At 44.1% G+C, this 27,683-nt stretch overlaps 1 long non-coding RNA gene across 1 annotated transcript; it reads left to right on the forward strand.

Annotated features, from left to right (window-relative positions):
• The first annotated feature begins 2,244 nt into the window (after nt 1–2,244).
• LOC138673953 (uncharacterized) lies at nt 2,245–5,881 on the forward strand. Its single transcript, XR_011320389.1, has 3 exons — nt 2,245–2,304; nt 3,185–3,273; nt 5,816–5,881. It is a non-coding gene; the product is annotated as an uncharacterized lncRNA (long non-coding RNA).
• Nucleotides 5,882–27,683: the final 21,802 nt, after the last annotated feature.

The following is a 27,683-nucleotide window of genomic DNA, read 5'->3' on the forward strand; positions in this document are numbered from 1 at the left end:
TTTAAACCTGCTCTGGGCTTTAGTCCATGCCTGCTGTCAATGTTCTTGGTTGGATTTGGTTCTCTCCTTGGAATTCTCATATGGCCAGTCCTTGTCTGCAAAAGATAAGTTTTTGCTAGTTTTTGTTTGTCCATTTGTTTGGACTCTTTTGCTTTGCTTATATGTCTCTTTTTGTCCAGCTTGTCACTATGTGTTATTCAGGCTAGCTGGAAGCTCTGGGAAAGCAGATTTGCCCCTCCACACCGTGAGTCGGTGTGGAGTTCAATTTTGTAAACTCTGCGTGGATTTTGTAGTTTTTTATACTGACCACGCAGTATCCTTTTCTCTCTGTCTATCTAGTTTAGTATTGGCCTCCTTTGCTGAATTCTGATTTCATTTCTGTGTACGTCATTTTCCTTTCCATTCACAGTCAATATTTGTGGGGGGCTATCTTTCCTTTTGGGGGTTTTCTCTGAGGCAAGATAGCTTTCTATTTCCTTCTTTAGGGGTAGTTATTTCTTAGGCTGTGAAGAGGTGTATAGGGAGAGTCAGGAACATCCCACGGCTATTTCTAGTGTTGTTGTTAGGATTAGGGACTGCGGTCAGTAGAGATACCACCTTCTCAGAGCTCGCTCCATGTTGCGTTTTAGCCACCAGGTCATATCAGTGTGGCCTCTTAACCACCAGGTCATAACAGGCCACTATACTGACTGCAAACCTGAACTTAACACCGCAACTAGAAGTAGCCATGGAGTGTACCTAACACACCTAGACACCTTGTCACAGCCGGAGGACTAAATACTCCTAAAGATGGAAATAGGAATACTATCTTGCCTCAGAGAAAATCCCCAAAGGATAGACAGCCCCCCACAAATATTGGCGTTGAGTCGGAGAGGAAAAAACATACACAGGCAGAAAAACAGGATTTAGCACAGGAGGCCACACTAGCTAGATAGGACAGGATAGGACAGAGTTCTGTGCGGTCAGTATTAAAACCCTTCAAAAACATCCACAGCAGAATATACAAAAACTTCCTACATCTAACTAAAGATGTAGGAGCGTAAATCTGCAACTCCAGTGAATCCTACAATCAGAGCAGGAATAAAACTGAAACAAGCACACAGCAGTGTGCCACAGATACAAAAACTTATCTTTGCTGGATTTGGCAGCAAGCAGGAGAAGCCAGAAAGTGATCCAACACTTCACAAGGAACATTGACAACTGGCAAGGGCTAAAGGATCCTGCACACCTAAATATCCCAGTCAGAATTGTAATCATCAGATACACCTGGCCAGGACTCCGACTCAGAGACAACTGAATTCCCACCTACAACCACTGGAGGGAACCCAAGAGCAGAATTCACAACAGACCCCCCAAGGAACTTATCTAGATGCCTAGTGAGCACTTTAAACCCTCAGGTGCTTCACAAATTGATCCGTAAAAATGAAAAAGTACTTTTTTTTCACAAAAAAATTATTTTCGCCTCAATTTTTTCATTTTCACATGGGCAATAGGATAAAATGGATCCTAAAATTTGTTGGGCAATTTCTCCCGAGTACGCCGATACCTAATATGTGGGGGTAAACTACTGTTTGGGCACACGGCAGGGCTCGGAAGGGAAGGCGCGCCATTTGACTTTTTGAATGGAAAATTAGCTCCAATTGTTAGCAGACACCATGTCGCGTTTGGAGAGCCCCTGTGTGCCTAAACATTGGAGCTTCCCCAAAATTGACCCCATTTTGGAAACTAGACCCCCCAAGGAACTTATCTAGATGCATATTGAGCACTTTAAACCCCCAGATGCTTCACAGAAGTTTATAACGCAGAGCCATGAAAATAAAAAATAATTTTTCTTTCCTCAAAAATGAATTTTTAGCCTGGAATTTCCTATTTTGCCAAGGGTAATAGGAGAAATTGGACCCCAAATGTTGTTGTCCAGTTTGTCCTGAGTACGCTGATACCCCATATGTGGGGGGTAAAACACTGTTTGGGCGCACGGCAGGGCTCGGAAGGGAAGGCACGCCATTTGGCTTTTTAAATGGAAAATTAGCTCCAATCATTAGCGGACACCATGTCACGTTTGGGGTCGACTGGGCCTGTTCTCTTTCTTGGGGACACCTCATTAATCTGTGAATTAATGTTAATATATGATTTTTTATGTGTATTATGACTGAGATTGTTCATATGGATTATGTTATTCATATTGTTTTTTCTTTTTCTTTTTCTTCTTCGTCTTTTTCTCCCTGCTCGTATAGAGTCTGTTCCTTCCTTCCAGTTTATCTGGCACGGGTGATTCCCTCTATTCTCCTATCTATTTCATATAAGGTGGGTATTAGCTAGCGCATGCATACATTTTAGGGTGAGTTATCATGCTGTATTTTGCTAGCGCCGTGGTTTGTAAGCGGTGTTCATTATTGGGAGTTATCTCTTGGCTTTTCCCTTATCTGATGTTCTACTTTGCTGTATTATGCTAGCGCTGTTAGCGGTGTTCACAGCCACGATTGGCTGATTAGGTTTCCTTTCTTCTCTAAGTACTGCGCATGCGCCGGCTTTCACTATTGATCTTCTCCGTACTCAGCGTTATGCTGAGTGCGGAAGTGACGTCTTGGAGCGCACAGCATTTCTACCCGCTTTGCAGCAGTACTCCTCACCGCTAATCACAGCTGCGACTGGCCGATTAGGTTTCCTTTCTTTTTAGGTACTGCGCATGCGCCGGCTTTCTCTATTGTTTTTCTCCGCACTCAGCGTTTTGCTGGGGGCGGAAGTGACGTCTTGGAGCGCACAGCATTTATACCCGCTTTGCGGCAGTACTCCTCACCGCAGGCCAGCGTACACACCGGTCCCACGTGTCTTCATATGGACTAAGGTAATTTTCCTTGGGGCAGACAGTCTTTTATCATTGGTTATACCTTATTGGACCACTGATTGTCATCACTTCTTCTTTATAGCAGGTTCACTGAGTTCACTTATGCTTTAAACTGCTATATCAAGATCCAGGTATATTATTTGATTATGGTCCTCTTCTTATTATATCGCTTTACCTAGTTTCTTTATGAGCAGGGTCGCTTTAGGAGGGATAAAACTATATATAGATGGAGGGATGCTAACATTCAGAGAGATCGTCGCCAATTTAGACGTGGATATTCAACTGCCTCCTCTAGCTCTGATAATGACTCTAATCCTCGTGACACCCTTCCTTTTTTAGAACAAAGGCGAGGTCGGCCCTACAAAGGCCGACGAGGAGGGGCTCCGGAATCAGTCGACGTCGATTCCAGAATCAGAACTCGGTCACAGGTAGGGACCAATTGGTCTACAACATCTCCTCATATAACCTCTCACCATCTGAATTAACCGTTTTACGTAAGGGTCTTTCCTTTTGTCCCACTCCTTCGTTCAACGAGTTTCAACTTAATCAGGAACTTCAACGTTTCTTTAGAAATTTAAGATTGAAAGTACACTTCTCTACGGCTGACTTCATGAATAATAGCTTGAATTTGTCTTCAGATTCTACACCAAGTACATTTAACCTTAAAAGTTTGAACTTATCGATACCAAGCAATTATAATCCTCCTAAGTTGCATCATCCGGTGGAGACTTACATTTCTTTGGTAACACAGGATATACAGAATAGATGTATTCAAATTGGTCAGGGTCTTCTATCCGTTAGAAGGAATTGCACCCCCCTTGAGAAAAGAGCTTTGGACAGTCTTAAAAACAATAAATCGATTACAATCAAACCCGCTGATAAAGGGGGTGCGATTGTTGTTATGGACAGTTCTTATTATACATCGATTGTGTATCAACACTTAAATGATAAGGACACGTATTTACCAGTGGACAGAGACCCGACCCCAGAAATCTCTTTAAAGATTCAACAGCTGATTAAGCTATATAAAGATCAGAATGTCATTGATTCTAAACTTGGTGAATTCATGCTGAACAGGTTTCCGGTAGTTCCGGTGTATTATGTGTTACCAAAAATTCATAAACATCCAACACGTCCCCCTGGGCGACCCATTGTGGCGTCCACAAATTCTTTACTTTCGCCAATAGCGCAAACGATTGAAAAAATTTTGACTCCTTTACTTATACACATTACCTCTTTCATTAAGGATACCTCTGACTTTTTGATGGGTCTTCGATCAATGGGTACCATACCTGGTGGGTGTTATCTCGTCACGATGGATGTGAACAATTTATACACTAGTATTGATCACACTAAGGGCCTCAACGCGGTTCACTGGTTTCTCAACACGTATACCGATTTTTCTAGTATGCAAAAGGAGTTTTGCCTCACTATGTTAGATTTGGTCTTATCTAAGAATTTTTTTATGTTTGCTGATCAGTTCTTCATCCAGAAAGTCGGGACCACGATGGGGTCGAATGTTGCGCCTCCATACGCAAACATTTTTATGGCGTTTTTTGAAGAAAATTTTGTATACACACATCATTTATATATCCAACACTCAGTTTGTTGGAAGAGATTTATAGATGATGTCTTCCTGATATGGAAAGGTGACGAATTGTCTTTGACACAATTTCTCTTAGATATGAATTCTATGGTACCTAATTTGACATTCACCATGGTCAAGGATCAACACAAAGTGAGTTTTTTAGACACGCTGGTGATAATGAAAGAGGATGGGACACTGGATATTGATTTATACGTAAAGTCCACAGATAGAAACAGCTTATTGGAGTTTTCTAGTTGTCATCCAGTTCATGTTAAGCGATCTTTGCCTAAATCACAAATTGAACGTATTAAACGCATTGTGACTAGACCTGATGTAAGGGAACAACGTATCCACGAAATGCAAACAAAATTTAGAGACCGTGGTTATCCATCTACTATTTTTGATAGGGCCACTGAACAACGTGACACTCGACCACAGAGGGCGAAAAGAGTAGCTTTTGTAACTACCTACCATCCATACACCAATTATCTTAAAAAACCTATCTTAGAACACTGGTCATTATTAGGCAAAGCCTATCCTACCATCCCAGAGTTTATGACACCGCCCCTGCTATGTTATAAGAGAACACATAATATCAAGAATATTCTAGTGAAAGCGGATGTTGGTTCAACTAAAAGAGATTTAAGACAAGCTACTTTAGCTACACAAAGGAAGGGTACATTCCCGTGTTTACGTTGCTCGCAGTGCTCTAATGTTACGAAAGGGGAAATGTTTTCACATCCACGGTCGGGTAAATTGTTCCCTATCAAGGGCTTCTTCACATGCGATTCGGCTTATGTCATCTATTTGATTAAATGTCCTTGCGGTCTCGGATATGTTGGGGAGACTACTCAGCATATCCGAGACCGCATATCTCAGCATAAATCTACAATTCGATGTGGACGCACATTATTACCGGTTCCCGCACATTTTATATCAGCGGGTCACTCTATTTCTCAACTGAGATTTCAGGTTTTAGAAAGTATTCCTCCACTAAGACGAGGTGGGAATAGAGTCCTAAAATTAAAAGAAAGGGAATCCTTTTGGATTTTCACACTTGAAACGCTTTATCCCCATGGTATGAATAGGGAATATGAGGTTCTCCCGTATTAGCATATTGCTGTGATTATGGATATTTCTTTATGTGATCAGCTATGTTATAACTATATGTTTTTTGATGTTTTTCTAGATGCCATCTTGATTAGAATATTCTTCTACTGGGCCTGTTCTCTTTCTTGGGGACACCTCATTAATCTGTGAATTAATGTTAATATATGATTTTTTATGTGTATTATGACTGAGATTGTTCATAATGATTATGTTATTCATATTGTTTTTTCTTTTTCTTTTTCTTCTTCGTCTTTTTCTCCCTGCTCGTATAGAGTCTGTTCCTTCCTTCCAGTTTATCTGGCACGGGTGATTCCCTCTATTCTCCTATCTATTTCATATAAGGTGGGTATTAGCTAGCGCATGCATACATTTTAGGGTGAGTTATCATGCTGTATTTTGCTAGCGCCGTGGTTTGTAAGCGGTATTCATTATTGGGAGTTATCTCTTGGCTTTTCCCTTATCTGATGTTCTACTTTGCTGTATTATGCTAGCGCTGTTAGCGGTGTTCACAGCCACGATTGGCTGATTAGGTTTCCTTTCTTCTCTAAGTACTGCGCATGCGCCGGCTTTCACTATTGATCTTCTCCGTACTAAGCGTTATGCTGAGTGCGGAAGTGACGTCTTGGAGCGCACAGCATTTCTACCCGCTTTGCGGCAGTACTCCTCACCGCTAATCACAGCTGCGACTGGCCGATTAGGTTTCCTTTCTTTTTAGGAACTGCGCATGCGCTGGCTTTCTCTATTGTTTTTCTCCGCACTCAGCGTTTTGCTGGGGGCGGAAGTGACGTCTTGGAGCGCACAGCATTTATACCCGCTTTGCGGCAGTACTCCTCACCGCAGGCCAGCGTACACACCGGTCCCACGTGTCTTCATATGGACTAAGGTAATTTTCCTTGGGGCAGACAGTCTTTTATCATTGGTTATACCTTATTGGACCACTGATTGTCATCACTTCTTCTTTATAGCAGGTTCACTGAGTTCACTTATGCTTTAAACTGCTATATCAGGATCCAGGTATATTATTTGATTATGGTCCTCTTCTTATTATATCGCTTTACCTAGTTTCTTTATGAGCAGGGTCGCTTTAGGAGGGTTCTTTATCTGAACTGTTTTTTCTTTTTCTTTTGCTTTCTACTTTGGGTTTTTGAGGCCTCTACTTGACACATATGATATGGGATTTGCTCGTGTAGTCTATATGTTCCTGGGTTACATGTTGATATGATTGGTCTACCCCTTTCGGTGATTTTCTCTTTCAGGATATTTTCACTACCTTGTGGCATTACATGAGATATAATGTATACGGACTGGACATATTATTTTGTATGTCATATTGTTTATTTTGTTTATTTTATTTATTATTTATCGTAGACTTCCTTGAGAAAGGCATGAAATGCCGAAACGTTGGAGATTGTCTGTTATAATATGACCGGTAGTGAATAAATCCATTGCTTTAAGACAAAGAACTATTGTGTTTTTTGGAGTGCCAGAGGTTTTCCTTATATACTTGCATTGATTTTTTTCCTCTGAGCACCACTCTACTATACCGAGTGCGCCCCCTTTGCTCTTACCTTTATCTACGTTTGGAGAGCCCCTATGTGCCTAAACATTGGAGATCCCCCACAAATGACCCCATTTTGGAAACTAGACCCCCAAAGGAACTAATCTAGATGTGCGGTGAGCACTTTGAACCCCAAAGTGCTTCACAGAAGTTTATAACGCAGAGCCTTGAAAATAAAAAAACATTTTTCTTTTCTCAAAAATGATTTTTTAGCCCGCAATTTTTTATTTTCCCAAGGGTAACAGGAGAAATTTGACCCCAAAAGTTGTTGTACAATTTCTCCTGAGTACGTTGATACCCCATATGTGGGGGTAAACCACTGTTTGAGCACATGCTGGGGCTCGGAAGTGAAGTAGTGACGTTTTGAAATGCAAACTTTGATGGAATGCTCTGCGGGCGTCACGTTGCGTTTGCAGAGCCCCTGATGTGGCTAAACAGTAGAAACCCCCCACAAGTGACCCCATTTTGGAAACTAGACCCCAAAAGGAACTTATCTAGATGTTTGGTGAGTACTTTGAACCCCCAACTGCTTCACAGATGTTTATAACGCAGAGACGTGAAAATAATAAATACGTTTTCTTTCCTCAAAAATAATTTTTTAGCCCAGAATTTTTTATTTTCCCAAGGGTTACAGGAGAAATTGGACCCCAAAAGTTGTTGTCCAGTTTCTCCTGAGTACGCTGATACCCCATGTGTGGGGGTAAACCACTGTTTGGGCACACGTCGGGGCTCAGAAGTGAAGTAGTGACTTTTGAAATGCAGACTTTGATGGAATGGTCTGCGGGCGTCACGTTGCGTTTGCAGAGCCCCGTGTGCTTAAAAATTGGAGCTCCCCCACAAGTGACCCCATTTTGGAAACTAGACCCCCCAAGGAACTTATCTAGATATGTGGTGAGCACTTTGAACCCCCAAGTGGTTCACAGACGTTTACAACGCAGAGCCGTGAAAATAAAAAATAATTTTTCTTTCCTCAAAAATGATGTTTTAGCAAGCAATTTTTTATTTTCACAAGGGTAACAGGAGAAATTGGACCCCAGTAATTGTTGCGCAGTTTGTCCTGAGTACGCTGGTATCCCATATGTGGGGGTAAACCACTATTTGGGCACACGTCGGGGCTCGGAAGTGAGGGAGCACCATTTGACTTTTTGAATACAAGATTGGCTGGAATCAATGGTGGCGCCATGTTGCGTTTGGAGGCCCCTGATGTGCCTAAACAGTGGAAACACCTCAATTCTAACTCCAACACTAACCCCAACACACCCCTAACCCTAATCCCAACTGTAGCCATAACCCTAATCCCAAAACTAACCACAACCCTAACCCCAGTCTTAACCCTAATTCCAACCCTAACCCTAAGGCTATGTGCCCACGTTGCGGATTTGTGTGGGGATTTTTCCGCACAGATTTTGAAAAATCTGCAGGTAAAACGCACTGCATTTTACCTGCGGATTTACCGCGGATTTCCAGTGTTTTTTGTGTGGATTTCACCTGCGGATTCCTATTGAGGAACAGTTGTAAAACGCTGCGGAATCCGCACAAAGAATTGACATGCTGCGGAAAATACAACGCAGCGTTTCCGCACGGTATTTTCCACACCATGGGCACAGCGAATTTGGTTTTTCATAGGTTTACATGGAACTGTAAACCTGATGGAACACTGCTGCGAATCCGCAGCGGCCAATCCGCTGCAGATCCGCAGCCAAATCCGCACCGTGTGCACATAGCCTAATTCTAAAGGTATGTGCACACGCTGCGGAAAACGCTGCGGATCTGCAGCAGTTTCCCATGAGTTTACAGTTCAATGTAAACCTATGGGAAACAAAGATCGCTGTACACATGCTGCAGAAAAACTGCACGGAAACGCAGCGGTTTACATTCCGCAGCATGTCACTTCTTTCTGCGGATTCCGCAGCGGTTTTACAACTGCTCCAATAGAAAATCGCAGTTGTAGAACCGCAGTGAAATGCGCAGAAAAAACGCGGTAAATCCGCGATAAATCTGCAGCGGTTTAGCACTGCTTATTTATCAAATCCGCTGCGGAAAAATCCGCAGAGGACCAGAATACATGTGCACATACCGAAACCCTAACCCCAACCCTAGTTCTAACCCCAACCTTAGTGGAAAAAAAAAATTCTTTATTTTATTATTGTCCCTACCTATGGGGGTGACAAAGGGGGGGGGGGTCATTTACTATTTTTTTTATTTTGATCACTGTGATAGGTTTTATCTCAGTTATCAAAATGTACATGGAACGAATCTGCCGGCCGGCAGATTCAGCGGGCGCCCATGGAGAAGATGGACGGACCCCGGGAGGATCGGTAAGTATGATGGGGTGGGGGGTGGATCGGAGCATGGGGGGTGGATTGGAGCGCAGGGGGGTGGATCGGAGCATGGGGGGATGGATTGGAGCACGGGGGGGTGGAACGGAGCACGGGGGGGTGGATCGGAGTGCTGGTGGGTTGGATTGGAGCACGGGGGTGGGACTGGAGCATGGGGGGAGCGGACAGGAGCACGGGGGGAGTGGAGCACAGGACGGAGGGGAGCGGAGCGGTGCATAGGACTGATCGGAGGACTGGGGGGGGGGGGCGATCGGTGGGGTGGGGTGGGGCAGACCAGTGTTTCCAGCCATGGCCGATGATATTGCAGCATCGACCATGGCTGGATTGTAATATTTCACCACTTTTCATAGGTGAAATATTACAAATCGCTCTGATTGGCAGTTTCACTTTCAACAGCCAATCAGAGCAATTGTAGCCACGGGGGGGGTGAAGCCACCCCCCCTGGGCTGTACTACCACTCCCCCTGTCCCTGCAGATCGGGTGAAATTGGAGTTAACCCTTTCACCCGATCTGCAGGGACGCGATCATTCTGTGACACACCATATGCGTCACAGGTCGGATTGGTACCGACTTTCATGACGCATACGCTGTGTCACAGGTCGGGAAGGGGTTAAAGAGCCTGGACTATTGGCAGACGTTTTTGTCACCCGACGTGATGTTGAATCTCACCTCCTGGAGGGGCACCTGGATAGGTATCTGTACCCAGGGATCGTGTAACCTACACCCTTCACTGGGGTGAAAAAGGCTGGTATTCCCTAAAGTTTAGGAAATGCAAATCAACAACTGCCAGTCCTGAAACATCAGCCAAGCCTAAGCTATCTGCAAGTAGTGCAGACCCAAAATCTACAGAGGTCAAGTCAGTGCCTCTAACTGTGAAAAAGCAATATCCAGTGAGTTCACTTCCAAAGCAGTAAGATTAAATAAAAGTGAAATAACTGTAAAGAGTTAAAAGTTAACCTGGTTGGTTATGTTACTGTTGCTTAAGTTTAACCCCTTAGTGACAGAGCCAATTTGGTACTTAATGACCTAGCCAATTTTTACAATTCTGACCACTGTCACTTTATGAGGTTATAACTCTGGAACGCTTCAACGGATCCCGCCGATTCCTGGATTGTTTTTTCGTGACATATTGTACTTCATGTTAGTGGTAACATTTCTTCGATATTACTTGTGATTATTTATGAAAAAAACGGAAATATGGCGAAAATTTTTAACATTTTGCAATTTTCAAACTTTGTATTTTTATGCCCTTAAATCAGAGAGATATGTCACAAAAAATAGTTAATAAATAACATTTCCCACATGTCTACTTTACATCAGCACAATTTTGGAAACAAATTTTTTTTTTCTTAGGGAGTTATAAGGGTTAAAAGTTGACCAGCAATTTCTCATTTTTACAACACCATTTTTTTTAGGGACCACATCACATTCTGTTTTGGAATGCAGACTTTGCTCCATATGTGGGGGTAAACCACTGTTTGGGCGCACGGCAGAGCTCGGAAGGGAAGGAGCGCCGTTTTGGAATGCAGACTTAGATAGAATGGCCTGTGGGCGTTATGTTGCGTTTGCAGAGCCCCTGATGTACCTAAACAGTAGTAACCCCCCACAAGTGACCCCGTTTTGGAAACTGGACCCCCCAAGGAACTTATGTAGATGTGTGGTGAGAACTTTGAATGCCCAAGTGCTTCACAGAAGTTTATAATGCAGAGTCATAAAAATAAAAAATATTTTTTTTCCCACAAAAAAGATTTTGTAGCCCCCAAGTTTTTATTTTCACAAGGGTAACAGGAGAAATTGGACCCCAGAAGTTGTTGTCCAATTTATCCCGAGAACGCTGATGCCTCATATGTGGGGGTAACCCACTGTTTGGCAGACCTCAGAAGGGAGGGAGCACCATTTGACTTTTTGAGCGCAAAATTGGCTGTCGTGTTTGGAGACCCCCTGATGTACCTAAACAGTGGAAACCCCCCCAATTCTAGCTCCAACCCTAACCCCAACACACCCCTAACCCTAATCCCAACCTGATCCATAATCCTAATCACTAACCATAACGATAATCACAACCCTTACCCCAAAACAACCCTAATGTCAACCCTAACCATAACCCTAATCAAAACCCTAAATCCAACACACCCCTAATCCTAATCTCAACCCTAACCTCAAACCTAACCCTAATCCCAATACACCCCTAATCACAAACCTAACCTTAATCCTAATCCCAAACCTAACCCTAATCCCAAGCATAACCCTAATGCCAACCCTAACCCTAATACCAACCCTAATCCAAACCCTAACCCTAATCCCAACTCTAACCCTAACTTTAGCCCCAACCCTAGCCCTAACTTTAGCCCCAACCCTAACCCTAGCGCTAAGGCTACTTTCACACTTGCATCCGTCGCAATCCGTCGTTTTGGACAAGAAACGGATCCTGCAAATGTGCCCGCAGGATGCGTTTTTTGCCAATAGACTTGTATTGCCGATGGATCGTGACGGATGGCCACACGTTGCATCCGTCGTGCACTGGATCAGTTGTGTTTTGGCAGACCGTCAGCACAAAAAAACGTTCAATGTAACTTTTTTTGTACGTCACATCCGCCATTTCTGACCGCGCAAGCGTGGCCGTAACTCCGCCCCCTCCTCCCCAGGACATAGATTCGGCAGCGAATACGTTGAAAAACTACATCCGCTGCCCACGTTGTGCACAATTTTCACAACATGCGTCGGTATGTCGGGCCGACGCATTGCGATGGCCCCGTACCGACGTAAGTGTGAAAGATGCCTAACCCTAAATTTAGCGCCAACCCTAACCTTAAATTTAGCCCCAACCCTAACCCTAAATTTAGCCCTAACCCTAGCTCTAACCCTAACCATAGCCCTAATCCTAACCCTAGCCCTAACCCTAGCCCTAGCCCTAGCCCTAGCCTTAACCCTAACCCTAACCCTATCCCTAACCCTAACCCTAATTTTAGCCCCAACTGCTGTTCTCCTGCCGGCCGGCAGATGGAGACAGATGGCGGGCGCACTGCGCATGCGCCCGCCATTTTCTTTTCCCCAGAAGACGCCGGCGGCCAGGAGGAGCAGCAGGAGGACCCAGGGACACCGGTAAGTATAATAGGGTCCCCAAATCCCCCTATTTCTCTGTCCTCTGATGTGCGATCACATCAGAGGACAGAAAATTACACTTTGCTTTTTTTTTTTTTTTTGCGGTCGCCGGTAAACAGTTAATTACCGGCGATCGCAAAACAGGGGTCGGTAAAACCGACCCCGATCATGCTCTTTGGGGTCTCGGCTACCCCCGGCAGCCAAGACCCCAAAGATTTTCCCGGGGCCGGCCGGCGGGCACACTGCGCATGCGCCCGCCATTTTGAAGATGGCGGCGCCCATCGGGAGCCACGAGGAGCATCGGGGGAGACAGGTGAGTATCAGGGGGGCGATCGGGGACCCCTTTTCTCTGTCCTCTGATGTGCGATCACATTGGAGGACAAAGAAATTAAAAAGAAATCGCGTTTTTTTTTTTTTTTTGCGATCGCCGGTAAACGGTTAATTACTGGCGATCGCAAATGCGGGATCGGGAAAAAAAAACCCGAATTATGTTCTCTGGGGTCTCGGCTGCCCCCGGCAACCGAGACCCCGGAGAAAATCCGACTCTGGGGGCGCTATTTACTTTTTCCACAGCGCCGTTAATTAACGGCGCTGTGGTTTAAGTACCCTTAGCGGCCGCCGTTAAAAGGCGTATCGGCGGTCGTTAAGGGGTTAATAGAACTATAGAGTTATGAACTAAGCATGATCAAAACTTTCTTGTACATAGTTGGCACCTCTTTAGGTGCTTCCTACTGGTTTTACAAAGAATTTTTAAAGAAACTGTTGCTAATATTGCCTTGAAAGTTGATTTGTTTACCGACGTGAAGAAAAACTCGTTTGTTGTGGCTGAACACCGGGTCGGGATATACGCCCAAGCCTACGTTGGGAGTTTACGAAACGGGTCCCTTGATTCGTTGCTGCTGATCAAAATTTTGAGTTATTGACTTGAATATTAATTGCACTGTTACGCGAATGTTAAAACTTGTTGCACTTTATAGGAGTGATAGTGTTTAATGTAGTCAGAGATGTTGCCCTGTAAGGGAAATAAGTAGTGGTTCATGCAGATAGTGTTGAGAATTATAGTGTGAGTTGGTAAAATGAAAATAAAACTAATGTTTTACACTTAAAGAAGTCTTAAAGATAGTATACCCGTAAAGAGTAGTTGTCATTTCATAGTATAAAATAGTAAGGATCTATATTCTTGAAAGCTATTTCTACCATGTAAATATGTTCCTGTAATGTTCAAGAATTAAATACCTCCCATAAAGGGAAGCCAACGTTGACATGTATTCAACCTGTTTACAAAAATGTTGTATGTCTTTAATAACCAGTTATTATTTTCTTCTTCTCCCAGTCCGGGAGTACTGGATTTAATGGGGTGGGGGGGAGTGTAACACCTCTGAGGGCGCCCTCTGCTGGTTGTCCTCATATGAACTCGAGCCTGGGAGCTTTCTAGGAAAGTTCCCACGCTCGAGGAACAACCAGCAGAGGGCGCCTCACCACAAATGAAGGTAAATATAGGTCATTGACCTACTTTACTTTCATTCCCCGGGGTTTTGCAGCCACGAGCACCGCTGCAATATAGCAGAGCTCCTGGCTGCAAAATATTTTAACCCCTTCAGATGTATTTACATCGTGGGATGTTACAGATCTTTGGAAGGTATGTATATTGTTGGTTTATTATTTTTTCTTTGTTACAGAGCGAGGGTCTTCAGATGGATTGAGCGTAGAATAAATTATTACAACAACCTTTGTTTTTTATTCATTAAAATACTTTTTAATAATGTGTTTGTGTTTTTTTAACCCTTTACTAGTATTGGATTAATAATGGATAGGTGTCATAATTGACGCCTCTCCATTATTAATTTGGCTTAATGTCACCTTACAATAGCAAGGTGGCATTAACCCTTTATTACCCCATATCCCACCGCTACACGGGAATGGGAAGAGAGTGGCCAAGTGCCAGAATAGGTGCATCTTCCAGATGTGCCTTTTCTGGGGTGGCTGGGGGCAGAGGTTTTTAGCCAGGGGGGGGGGGGGGGCAATAACCATGGACCCTCTCCAGGCTATTAATATCTGCCTTCAGTCACTGGCTTTACTACTCTGGCGGAGAAAATTGCGCGGGGGCCCACGCCAATTTTTTCCGCCATTTAACCCTTTAATTTAATAGCTAGAATGGCCAAATTTTGCATATACACACTACTAACATCAGTAGTGTGGAATATGCAAAAAAAATGGGGATATGAGATGGTTTACTGTATGTAAACCATGTCTCATATCATGTCGGGTTTAGGAAGGAGATAGTAAAAGCCGGCAATTGAATTACCGGCTTTAAAGCTATCTCGCGCTGTATGAAATATTAATATATAGTGTGAATTCTGTGGCAGAGCTCCCTCCTTTGGTCACAAGTGGTACTTCGGCTGATTCTCTCTGTGAGCTTCCGTTGGTGAAGGAGAGTGGTACTGCGGCTTCTGAGTTTCCTTCCTCAGGTGATGTGGTGAAGTCATTAGGTGCTGCTCTATTTAACTCCACCTAGTGCTTTGATCCTGGCCTCCAGTCAATGTTCTAGTATTGGACCTGTTTCCTCCTGGATCGTTCCTGTGGCCTGCTGCTCTGCATAGCTAAGTTCTGCTTTTGCTATTTGTTTGCTGTTTTTTTCTGTCCAGCTTGCTTATTTGTTTTTTCTTGCTTGCTGGAAGCTCTGGGACGCAGAGGGTGTACCTCCGTGCCGTTAGTTCGGTACGGAGGGTCTTTTTGCCCCCTTTGCGTGGTTGTTTGTAGGGTTTTGTGTTGACCGCAAAGTTACCTTTTCTATCCTCGCTCTGTTCAGAAAGTCGGGCCTCACTTTGCTAAATCTATTTCATCTCTACGTTTGTCCTTTCATCTAAACTCACAGTCATTATATGTGGGGGCTGCCTTTTCCTTTAGGGTATTTCTCTGAGGCAAGGTAGGCTTATTTTCTATCTTCAGGCTAGCTAGTTTCTCAGGCTGTGCCGAGTTGCATAGGGAGCGTTAGGCGCAATCCACGGCTGCCTCTAGTGTGGTTGGAGAGGATTAGGGATTGCGGTCAGCAGAGTTCCCACGTCTCAGAGCTCGTTCTATGTTTTTGGGTTATTGTCAGGTCACTGTATGTGCTCTGACTTCTATGTCCATTGTGGTACTGAATTACCAGATCATAACAGTACTGGAGGCCCAAAGTACTAATGATTCTCAATAGAGGGAAAAAAGAAGTTCTGAGACCATTTTTTTTTCTCTGCACTGTGTTTTGCCTTTTTTTCCCCTAGACATTTGGGTGGTTCAGGACACAGGTGTAGCGATGGACATTAAAGGTCTGTCTTCATGTGTGGATCAGCTCACTGCAAGAGTACAAAATATTCAAGACTTTGTGGTTCAGAATTCTATGTTAAAACCAAGAATTCCTATTCCTGATTTGTTTTTTGGAGATAGAACTAAATTTCTGAGTTTCAAAAATAATTGTAAACTATTTCTGGCTTTGAAACCTCGCTCCTCTGGTGACCCAGTTCAACAAGTTAGGATCATTATTTCTATTTTACGTGGCAACCCTCAGGACTGGGCATTTTCTCTTGCGTCAGGAGATCCTGCATTAAGTAATATCGATGCGTTTTTCCTGGCGCTCGGATTGCTGTACGATGAACCTAATTCAGTGGATCAGGCAGAGAAAAATTTGCTGGCTCTGTGTCAGGGTCAGGATGAGATAGAGGTATATTGTCAGAAATTTAGAAAGTGGTCCGTACTCACTCAATGGAATGAAGGTGCGCTCGCAGCTATTTTCAGAAAGGGTCTCTCTGAAGCCCTTAAAGATGTCATGGTGGGATTTCCTATGCCTGCTGGTCTGAATGAGTCTATGTCTTTGGCCATTCAGATCGGTCGACGCTTGCGTGAGCGTAAATCTGTGCACCATTTGGCGGTATTATCCGAGCATAAACCTGAGCCTATGCAGTGCGATAGGACTTTGACCAGAGTTGAACGGCAAGAACACAGACGTCTGAATGGGCTGTGTTTCTACTGTGGTTATTCCACTCATGCTATCTCTGATTGTCCTAAGCGCACTAAGCGGTTCGCTAGGTCTGCCACCATTGGTACGGTACAGTCAAAATTTCTTTTGTCCGTTACCTTGATCTGCTCTTTGTCATCTTATTCTGTCATGGCATTTGTGGATTCTGGCGCTGCCCTGAATTTGATGGACTTGGAGTATGCTAGGCGTTGTGGGTTTTTCTTGGAGCCCTTGCAGTGTCCTATTCCATTGAGAGGAATTGATGCTACGCCTTTGGCCAAGAATAAGCCTCAGTATTGGACCCAGCTGACCATGTGCATGGCTCCTGCACATCAGGAGGTTATTCGCTTTCTGGTGTTGCATAATCTGCATGATGTGGTCGTGTTGGGGTTGCCATGGCTACAAGTCCATAATCCAGTATTAGATTGGAAATCCATGTCTGTGTCCAGCTGGGGTTGTCAGGGGGTACATGGTGATGTCCCATTTCTGTCTATTTCGTCATCCACCCCTTCTGAGGTTCCAGAGTTCTTGTCTGATTACCGGGATGTATTTGATGAACCCAAGTCCGATACCCTACCTCCGCATAGGGATTATGATTGTGCTATCGATTTGATTCCTGGTAGTAAATTCCCAAAAGGTCGACTGTTTAATTTATCTGTGCCTGAGCACGCCGCTATGCGGAGTTACGTGAAGGAGTCCTTGGAGAAGGGGCATATTCGCCCGTCATCGTCGCCATTAGGAGCTGGGTTCTTTTTTTTGGCCAAGAAGGATGGTTCGCTGAGACCTTGTATAGATTACCGCCTTCTAAATAAGATCACGGTTAAATTTCAGTACCCCTTGCCGTTGTTATCTGATTTGTTTGCTCGGATTAAGGGGGTTAGTTGCTTCACCAAGATAGATCTTCGTGGTGCGTATAATCTTGTGCGTATTAAGCGAGGCGATGAATGGAAAACTGCATTTAATACGCCCGAGGGCCATTTTGAGTATCTAGTAATGCCATTCGGACTTGCCAATGCTCCATCAGTGTTTCAGTCCTTTATGCATGACATCTTCCGAGAGTACCTGGATAAATTCCTGATTGTGTACTTGGATGACATTTTGATCTTTTCGGATGATTGGGAGTCTCATGTGAAGCAGGTCAGAACGGTGTTTCAGGTCCTGCGTGCTAATTCTTTGTTTGTGAAGGGATCAAAGTGTCTCTTTGGTGTTCAGAAGGTTTCATTTTTGGGGTTCATCTTTTCCCCTTCTACTATCGAGATGGACCCTGTTAAGGTCCAAGCCATCCATGATTGGACTCAGCCGACATCTCTGAAAAGTCTGCAAAAGTTCCTGGGCTTTGCTAATTTTTATCGTCGCTTCATCTGCAATTTTTCTAGTATTGCTAAACCATTGAGCGATTTGACCAAGAAGGGTGCTGATGTGGTCAATTGGTCTTCTGCTGCTGTGGAAGCTTTTCAGGAGTTGAAGCGTCGTTTTTCTTCTGCCCCTGTGTTGTGTCAGCCAGATGTTTCGCTTCCATTCCAGGTCGAGGTTGATGCTTCTGAGATTGGAGCAGGGGCTGTTTTGTCGCAGAGAAGTTCTGATTGCTCGGTGATGAAACCATGCGCCTTCTTTTCCAGGAAGTTTTCGCCTGCTGAGCGAAATTATGATGTTGGCAATCGAGAGTTGCTGGCCATGAAGTGGGCATTCGAGGAGTGGCGTCATTGGCTTGAAGGAGCTAAGCATCGCGTGGTGGTCTTGACTGATCATAAGAACTTGACTTATCTCGAGTCTGCCAAGCGGTTGAATCCTAGACAGGCTCGTTGGTCGCTGTTTTTTGCCCGTTTTGACTTTGTGATTTCGTACCTTCCGGGCTCTAAAAATGTGAAGGCGGATGCTCTGTCTAGGAGTTTTGTGCCCGACTCTCCGGGTTTATCTGAGCCGGCGGGTATTCTCAAAGAGGGAGTAATTGCGTCTGCCATCTCCCCTGATTTACGGCGGGTGCTGCAAAAATTTCAGGCTAATAAACCTGATCGTTGCCCAGCGGAGAAACTGTTTGTCCCTGATAGGTGGACGAATAAAGTTATCTCTGAGGTTCATTGTTCGGTGTTGGCTGGTCATCCTGGAATCTTTGGTACCAGAGAGTTAGTGGCTAGATCCTTTTGGTGGCCATCTCTTTCGCGGGATGTGCGTTCTTTTGTGCAGTCCTGTGGGATTTGTGCTCGGGCTAAGCCCTGCTGTTCTCGTGCCAGTGGGTTGCTTTTGCCCTTGCCGGTCCCGAAGAGGCCTTGGACACATATCTCTATGGATTTTATTTCAGATCTTCCCGTCTCTCAAAAAATGTCAGTCATTTGGGTGGTTTGTGATCGCTTCTCTAAGATGGTCGATTTGGTACCCTTGTCTAAATTACCTTCCTCCTCTGATTTGGTGCCATTGTTCTTCCAGCATGTGGTTCGTTTACATGGCATTCCAGAGAATATCGTTTCTGACAGAGGTTCCCAGTTTGTTTCGAGGTTTTGGCGAGCCTTTTGTGCTAGGATGGGCATTGATTTGTCTTTTTCCTCGGCTTTCCATCCTCAGACTAATGGCCAGACCGAACGAACCAATCAGACCTTGGAAACATATCTGAGATGCTTTGTTTCTGCTGATCAGGATGACTGGGTGTCCTTTTTGCCTTTGGCTGAGTTCGCCCTTAATAATCGGGCCAGCTCGGCTACCTTGGTTTCGCCGTTTTTCTGCAACTCTGGGTTCCATCCTCGTTTCTCTTCAGGGCAGGTTGAGTCTTCGGACTGTCCTGGTGTGGATACTGTGGTGGACAGGTTGCAGCAGATTTGGACTCATGTAGTGGACAATTTGACCTTGTCCCAGGAGAAGGCTCAACGTTTCACTAATCGCAGACGCTGTGTGGGTCCCCGACTTCGTGTTGGGGATTTGGTCTGGTTATCTTCTCGTCATATTCCTATGAAGGTTTCCTCTCCTAAGTTTAAACCTCGTTTCATTGGTCCGTATAGGATTTCTGAGGTTCTTAATCCTGTGTCTTTTCGTCTGACCCTTCCAGATTCTTTTTCCATTCATAACGTATTCCATAGGTCATTGTTGCGGAGATACGTGGCACCTATGGTTCCATCTGTTGATCCTCCTGCCCCGGTTTTGGTGGAGGGGGAGTTGGAGTATATTGTGGAGAAGATTTTGGATTCTCGTGTTTCAAGACGGAAACTCCAGTATCTGGTTAAGTGGAAGGGTTATGCTCAGGAAGATAACTCCTGGGTCTTTGCCTCTGATGCCCATGCTCCCGATCTTGTTTGTGCCTTTCATATGGCTCATCCTGGTCGTCCTTGGGGCTCTGGTGAGGGTTCGGTGACCCCTCCTCAAGGGGGGGTACTGTTGTGAATTCTGTGGCAGAGCTCCCTCCTGTGGTCACAAGTGGTACTTCGGCTGATTCTCTCTGTGAGCTTCCGTTGGTGGAGGAGAGTGGTACTGCGGCTTCTGAGTTTCCTTCCTCAGGTGATGTGGTGAAGTCGTTAGGTGCTGCTCTATTTAACTCCACCTAGTGCTTTGATCCTGGCCTCCAGTCAATGTTCTAGTATTGGACCTGTTTCCTCCTGGATCGTTCCTGTGGCCTGCTGCTCTGCATAGCTAAGTTCTGCTTTTGCTATTTGTTTGCTGTTTTTTTCTGTCCAGCTTGCTTATTTGTTTTTTCTTGCTTGCTGGAAGCTCTGGGACGCAGAGGGTGTACCTCCGTGCCGTTAGTTCGGTACGGAGGGTCTTTTTGCCCCCTTTGCGTGGTTGTTTGTAGGGTTTTGTGTTGACCGCAAAGTTACCTTTTCTATCCTCGCTCTGTTCAGAAAGTCGGGCCTCACTTTGCTAAATCTATTTCATCTCTACGTTTGTCTTTTCATCTTAACTCACAGTCATTATATGTGGGGGCTGCCTTTTCCTTTGGGGTATTTCTCTGAGGCAAGGTAGGCTTATTTTCTATCTTCAGGCTAGCTAGTTTCTCAGGCTGTGCCGAGTTGCATAGGGAGCATTAGGCGCAATCCATGGCTGCCTCTAGTGTGGTTGGAGAGGATTAGGGATTGCGGTCAGCAGAGTTCCCACGTCTCAGAGCTCGTTCTATGTTTTTGGGTTATTGTGAGGTCACTGTATGTGCTCTGACTTCTATGTCCATTGTGGTACTGAATTACCAGATCATAACAATATATATAGACAGTATATATGTTTTTATGTTTTTTTTTACACATGGATCCCTTGTATAGCCGTATGTCGGTTTTGCAAGCCTGCGAGAAAAACACGCAGTACGGATGCCATATGGATTACATACGGAGGATGCCATGCGCAAAAAACGCTGACACACCCTGCCTACGGAGGAGATATGGACCAATATTTTGGGGACTTTTCAGCGTATTACGGCCGTAATATACGGACCGTATTGTCTTACGCTGAGTGTGACGCCGGCCTAAAGCTGCATTGATCCGGTCATCAGCCCGTGTGTTTAAGTGAAATAGTCAAGTATCAAGTGCAGTTATCGTGTGCATGGAGGGTGTGGAGACAGATGAATAGTAGGGTGCAGATTAACATCAGCTTCAATGCCATTGTCTAACTGCCAAGCACTTGATACTGTTGCACTTAATATCTGTTGCACACGCGACACGGCGCGCGTGCTATCCCAGCCAGACTCCACCCGGTGGACCCCTTTAAGCAGCGTCGGTCATCCTTGACCGAATACCACAGGTGGCATCACAAACTTTTATTATCTTACGCACTCCTTTAAAGACCGTCCTTTTTACATGGGTGCTCAGGGCCACGGACCTGGTCACTGCCACCGCCGTGACACATCCCTTTAAGTACCGGCTCTACGGCCCTGACGGGCGTTCCAGATGGAACACTGCATTCCACGGATGATAACTTACGGTGACAGTTACAGAAGCCAAAAAAACCTTTGTCTTCAATGAATCTCCATACAACACAGGGGAATTTTTGGGATCGGACCCCAGCACAAATATTCCTCCCACAGAAACTATTAACAACATTGCTATGATACGGGGGATACCACGGATTAGATGGCCAATCCATGAAAAAATTATTACATGATTTATGAGTAGATGAATTAAATATACAGTATTTAGAACTGTAAATATCAGGTAGCTACTAGGTGAATAACTAGGTATTAACAGTTTTAACCCCTTTACCCCCAAGGGTGGTTTGCACGTTATGGACTGGGCCAATTTTTACAATTCTGACCACTGTCCCTTTATGAGGTTATAACTCTGGAACGCTTCAACGGATCCCGGTGATTCTGACATTGTTTTCTCGTGACATATTGTACTTCATGATAGTTGTAAAATTTCTTTGATATTACCTGCATTTATTTGTGAAAAAAATGGAAATTTGGCAAAAATTTTGAAAATTTCGCAATTTTCCAAATTTGAATTTTTATGCAATTAAATCACAGAGATATGTCACACAAAATACTTAATAAGTAACATTTCCCACATGTCTACTTTACATCAGCACAATTTTGGAACCAAAATTTTTTTTTGTTAGGGAGTTATAAGGGTTAAAAGTTGACCAGCAATTTCTCATTTTTACAACACCATTTTATTTTAGGGACCACATCTCATTTGAAGTCATTTTGAGGGGTCTATATGATAGAAAATACCCAAGTGTGACACCATTCTAAAAACTGCACCCCTCAAGGTTCTCAAAACCACATTCAAGAAGTTTATTAACCCTTCAGGTGTTTCACAGGAATTTTTGGAATGTTTAAATAAAAATTAACATTTAACTTTTTTTCACAAAAAATTTATTTCAGCTCCAATTTGTTTTATTTTACCAAGGGTTACAGGAGAAAATGGACCCAAAACATTGTTGAACAATTTGTCCTGAGTACGCTGATACCCCATATGTGGGGGTAAACCACTGTTTGGGCGCATGGGAGAGCTCGGAAGGGAAGGAGCGCCGTTTGACTTTTTAATGCAAAATTGACAGGAATTGAGATGGGACGCCATGTTGCGTTTGGAGAGCCACTGATGTGCCTAAACATTGAAACCCCCCACAAGTGACACCATTTTGAAAAGTAGACCACCTAAGGAACTTATCTAGATGTGTGGTGGTGAGCACTTTGACCCACCAAGAGCTTCACAGAAGTTTATAATGCAGAGCCGTAAAAATAAAACAAAAATGTTTTCCCACAAAAATTATTTTTTAGCCCCAAGTTTTGTATTTTCCTGAGGGTAACAGGAGAAATTGGACCCCAAAAGTTGTTGTGCAATTTGTCCTGAGTGCTCTGATACCCTATATGTGGGGGGGAACCAGCGTTTGGGCACATGGGAGGAATCGGAAGGGAAGGAACGCCATTTGGAATACAGATTTAGATGGAATGGTCTGTAGGCGTCACATTGTGTTTGCAGAGCCCCTAATGTACCTAAACAGTAGAAACCCCCCACAAGTGACCCCATATTGGAAAATAGACCCCCCCAAGGAACTTATCTAGATGTGTTGTGAGAACTTTGAGCCCCCAAGTATTTCACTACAGTTTATAATGCAGAGCCGTGAAAATCAAAAAAAAAATTTCCCCTCAAAATTATTTTTTAGCCCCCAGTTTTGTATTTTCTCGAGGGTAAAAGGAGAAATTGGACCCCAAAAGTTGTTGTGCAATTTGTCATGAGTGTGTTGATACCCCATATGTGGGGGGGGGAACCACCGTTTGGGCGCATGGGAGGGCTCGGAAGGGAAGGAGCGCCATTTGGAATGCAGACTTAGATGGAATGGTCTGCAGGCGTCACATTGCGTTTGCAGAGCCCCTAATATACCTAAACAGTAGAAACCCCCCACAAATGACCCCATATTGGAAACTAGACCCCGCCACGAACTTATCTAGATGTGTTGTGAGAACTTTGAGCCCCCAAGTGTTTCACTACAGTTTACAACGCAGAGTCGTGAAAATAAAAAATCATTTTTTTCCCACAAAAATTATTTTTTAGCCCCCAGTTTTGTATTTTCCCAAAGGTAACAGGAAAAATTGGACCCCAAAAGTTGTTGTCCAATTTGTCCTCAGTACGCTGATACCCCATATGTTGGGGTAAACTCCTGTTTGGGCACACGGGAGAGCTCGGAAGGGAAGGAGCACTGTTTTACTTTTTCAACGCAGAATTGGCTGGAATTGAGATCGGACGCCATGTCGCGTTTGGAGAGCCCCTGATGTGTCTAAACAGTGGAAACCCCCCAAGTATAACTGAAACCCTAATCCAAACACACCCCTAACCCTAATTCCAACGGTAACCCTAACCACATCTCTAACCCAGACACACCCCTAACCCTAATCCCAACCCTATTCCCAACCGCAAATGTAATCCAAACCCTAACCCTAACTTTAGTCCCAACCCTAACTGTAGCCTTAACCCTAACTGTAGCCTTAACCCTAAACCTAACCCTAGCCCTAACCCTAGCCCTAACCCTAGCCCTAACCCTAATGGGAAAATGGAAATAAATACATTTTTTTAATTTTTCCCTAACTACGGGGGTGATGAAGGTGGGTTTGATTTACTTTTATAGCGGGTTTTTTAGCGGATTTTTATGATTGGCAGCCGTCACACACTGAAAGATGCTTTTTATTGCAAAAAATATTTTTTGCGTTACCACATTTTGAGAGCTATAATTTTTCCATATTTGAGTCCACAGAGTCGTGTGAGGTCTTGTTTTTTGCGGGACGAGTTGATGTTTTTATTGGTAACAATTTCGGGCATGTGACATTTTTTGATCGCTTTTTATTCCGATTTTTGTGAGGCAGAATGACCAAAAACCAGCTATTCATGAATTTCTTTTGGGGGAGGCGTTTATACCATTCCGCGATTGGTAAAATTGATAAAGCAGTTTTATTCTTCGGGTCAGTACGATTACAGCGACACCTCATTTATATCATTTTTTTATGTTTTGGCGCTTTTATACGATAAAAACTATTTTATAGAAAAAATAATTATTTTTGCATCGCTTTATTCTGAGAACTATAACTTTTTTATTTTTTTGCTGATGTTGCTGTATGGCGGCTCGTTTTTTGCGGGACAAGATGACGCTTTAATCTTTTCATGGTTATTTATATCTGTCTTTTTGATCGCGTGTTATTCCACTTTTTGTTCGGCGGTAAGATAATAAAGCGTTTTTTTTTTTGCCTCGTTTTTTTTTTTTTCTTACGGTGTTTACTGAAGGGGTTAACTAGTGGGACAGCTTTATAGGTCGGGTCGTTACGGATGCGGCAATACTAAATATGTGTACTTTTATTGTTTTGTTTTTTTTTATTTAGATAAAGAAATATATTTATGGGAATAATATATATATATTTTTTTTCATTATTTAAGATTTTAAAAAAAAATTTTTTACACACTTGGAAATTTTTTTTTTTACTTTTTTACTTTGTCTCAGGGGGGGACATCACAGATCGGTGATCTGACAGTTTGCACAGCACTCTGTCAGATCACCGATCTGTCTGAGAGCACTACAGGCTTCACAGTGCCTGCTCTGAGCAGGCTCTGTGAAGCCACCTCCCTCCCTGCAGGATCCGGATGCCGCGGCCATATTGGATCTGGGCCTTGCTGCAGGGAGGAAGGTAGGAGACCCTCGCAGCAATGCGATCATATCGCGTTGCTGCGGGGGTCTCAGGGAAGCCCGCAGGGAGCCCCCTCCCTGCGCGATGCTTCCTTGCACCGCCGGCACATCTCGATCATGTTTGATCGCGGTGTGCCGGGGGTTAATGTGCCGGGGGCGGTCCGTGACTGCTCCTGGCACATAGTGCCGGATATCAGCTGTGATAAGCAGCTGACACCCGGCCGCGATCGGCCGCGCTCCCCCCGTGAGCGCGGCCGATCGCGCTGGACGTACTGTTCCGTCCTTGGGAAGTAGGGCCCACCCCACATGGACGGAATAGTACGTCTAATGGCAGAAAGCGGTTAAGGACTAAAAGGGCAAAATAGAAAAAAAAACAAGCGGTCACAAACCAAAGTATCCTAGATAAAACAGCTATAGTTCAGTTGTTTATTAAGGCCTGCTGGGGCCACAGTATTCAATGAAAAATCCATCTGGTTTCCTTCTGCAATATTAACTTGTCCCAGTTCCCACCTCTTGGTGGCTTGGTTACCCTCTCAATGCCCATGAATTTAATAGAGCGGATGTCACCCCCCAATGTTTTGTCAAAATGTTATGTACCTCTTGTGCTCCATTGTCAAACGTGGTAATTAACCTCATATCACCTGTGTTTGAAGTTCTACCTGCCTACCACCATATCTCCAGGTTGTGGTTGGAGGGAGTTAAATGTCCAGCCAATTTTTTTTTTTTGCTGTCTGTGTTGTGTGGAGAAGAGGAAGCCTCCAGATCTTCAGCTCCTGGGAGAGATGCCATATGTGTTGTCCCAGAGGAACTGGGCAGGAGTGTACATGAACTTTTTATTTTCATTTGAGCCAGAAAGGCTGTTTTCCATTACCAGTTTGGGTTTTTGGTTTATGATGCAATAAACCACCCATAGACTTTAACCACATGGGTGCCTGTGTCTACTTCGAGGAGCAGTTAAGTGAACCAAACTTCCACAACACACATAAAAATACTTTTTGAATAAAGACTCCCTCACTCTCTTTCTCGTTCAACGATTTTTTTTTTTTAATTCCTATTCAAGTTCGCTGTAATCCATCGAATCAGGTGTAGTCCAGAAATAGATACCTGAAAAATATAAAAATACAGAAATAAAAGAGACAGTCCCACTTTCACCAATTTCTTTGTAAAAATGTTCCCATGACACTCTGATGAAGTTCATGTTCCCCGAATCTGGCTCCAGTGACAGTGAATTGCAGTAAAGTTCTTGCTATTCACAGGCATCGGGAAGTGATGACAACGCTGTGCCAAACGTTTGGTGCACAATGCTAAATGTTAAACCATGCCCTGTTTCTGGTAAACACCCCTCTGTTTACAAAGTCACTTCCTTTCCTCAGACAAGGTGCAGAAAATTACTAAAATACATAATAAATATGGTGCAGGAAAGGAAAGACAGTTTTTTTGTCCCAATTTTGCGGAAATTTAGCCACATATTTTGTCTCAACTAGTGAGGCGGAATCTCGAAATAGGTGGCCAGGATAAATAGTTGAAATGCAGAAACAACTGTGGCATGGTTCACTAGGAACAACGCAAGCTGAAGAGGATGGACTGCAACTTGGAGACTCAGCTAAATGGTGCCATCCCCATTACTGAACATCAAACACTGCCGAGATGAGTGAATTTAATTTCCTCCCACCAGCAGGGCTCTCAGTATGGGCGCCAGGCAGGCTCAGAACGCTATTAATCTACAATTTAATCCCATATCTGCAGAGTAATAGTGTTTTTTCATGGAACAGGTTCCCTTTAAGACTGTTTAATCTTAATTAATTCAACATTTTAATTCGATTATATTGTGCCAGAAATGTGTGCCACAATTCTGATACGTATTTTGGTGCACAGTGACAAGTTATGAAATTCCCATTTATGGTAAGTGTAGCACCGGCATCCCTGCTCACTTCCTCCCTTCCATGACAAGGACCACTCCTCTCCTACACTGACTCTGTCAGTACCCATTTCCTGTGGTAATATCCATTTTGTCGAATAGGCCTAACTGGACTCTGATTCCGCAGGAAATTTCTTTTTACAGGCTGTTGTGGAGCAGTATGAAATCCCGATCCAACATCTGCAGAGTCCATCGGTGGCTTCGTCTGTGAATGGGAAAAATGTGAAACCTCTCTTCGAGGCCATTCTTTTAGTTTCTGAGCCTGTGAAACTTGAGTTTGGAATATTGCACTCAGAGAGAATCTCGCTTTATGTACTGTCTGGTCTGTCCTATCCCTTGCTCATGGACCTACCATGGCTACAAAAACATAAGCCTGTTCTAGATTGGCGATCTGGAGAAGTATTCCGTTGGGGCCAGACCTATCAAAAGAGGTGCTTTGTCCTTATTCGTCCAGCCAGACCTCTGGCTACTCCATCAAATTTACCTGGCCTGCTTCGAGCTTATTGGACTTGCGTGGATGTCTTCGATAAAAAGGAGGCAGAGACACTACAACCACCACTACCAACACCATACAGGCCGTACGAGTGCCCTATAAGCCCTCCTTCCTGGCCCTTCTCCTCCTCGAGGCCATTTCTACTTTTTGTCCCAG

This window comes from Ranitomeya imitator, chromosome 4 (assembly GCF_032444005.1).
Source record: "Ranitomeya imitator isolate aRanImi1 chromosome 4, aRanImi1.pri, whole genome shotgun sequence".
Classification (NCBI taxonomy): domain Eukaryota; kingdom Metazoa; phylum Chordata; class Amphibia; order Anura; family Dendrobatidae; genus Ranitomeya; species Ranitomeya imitator.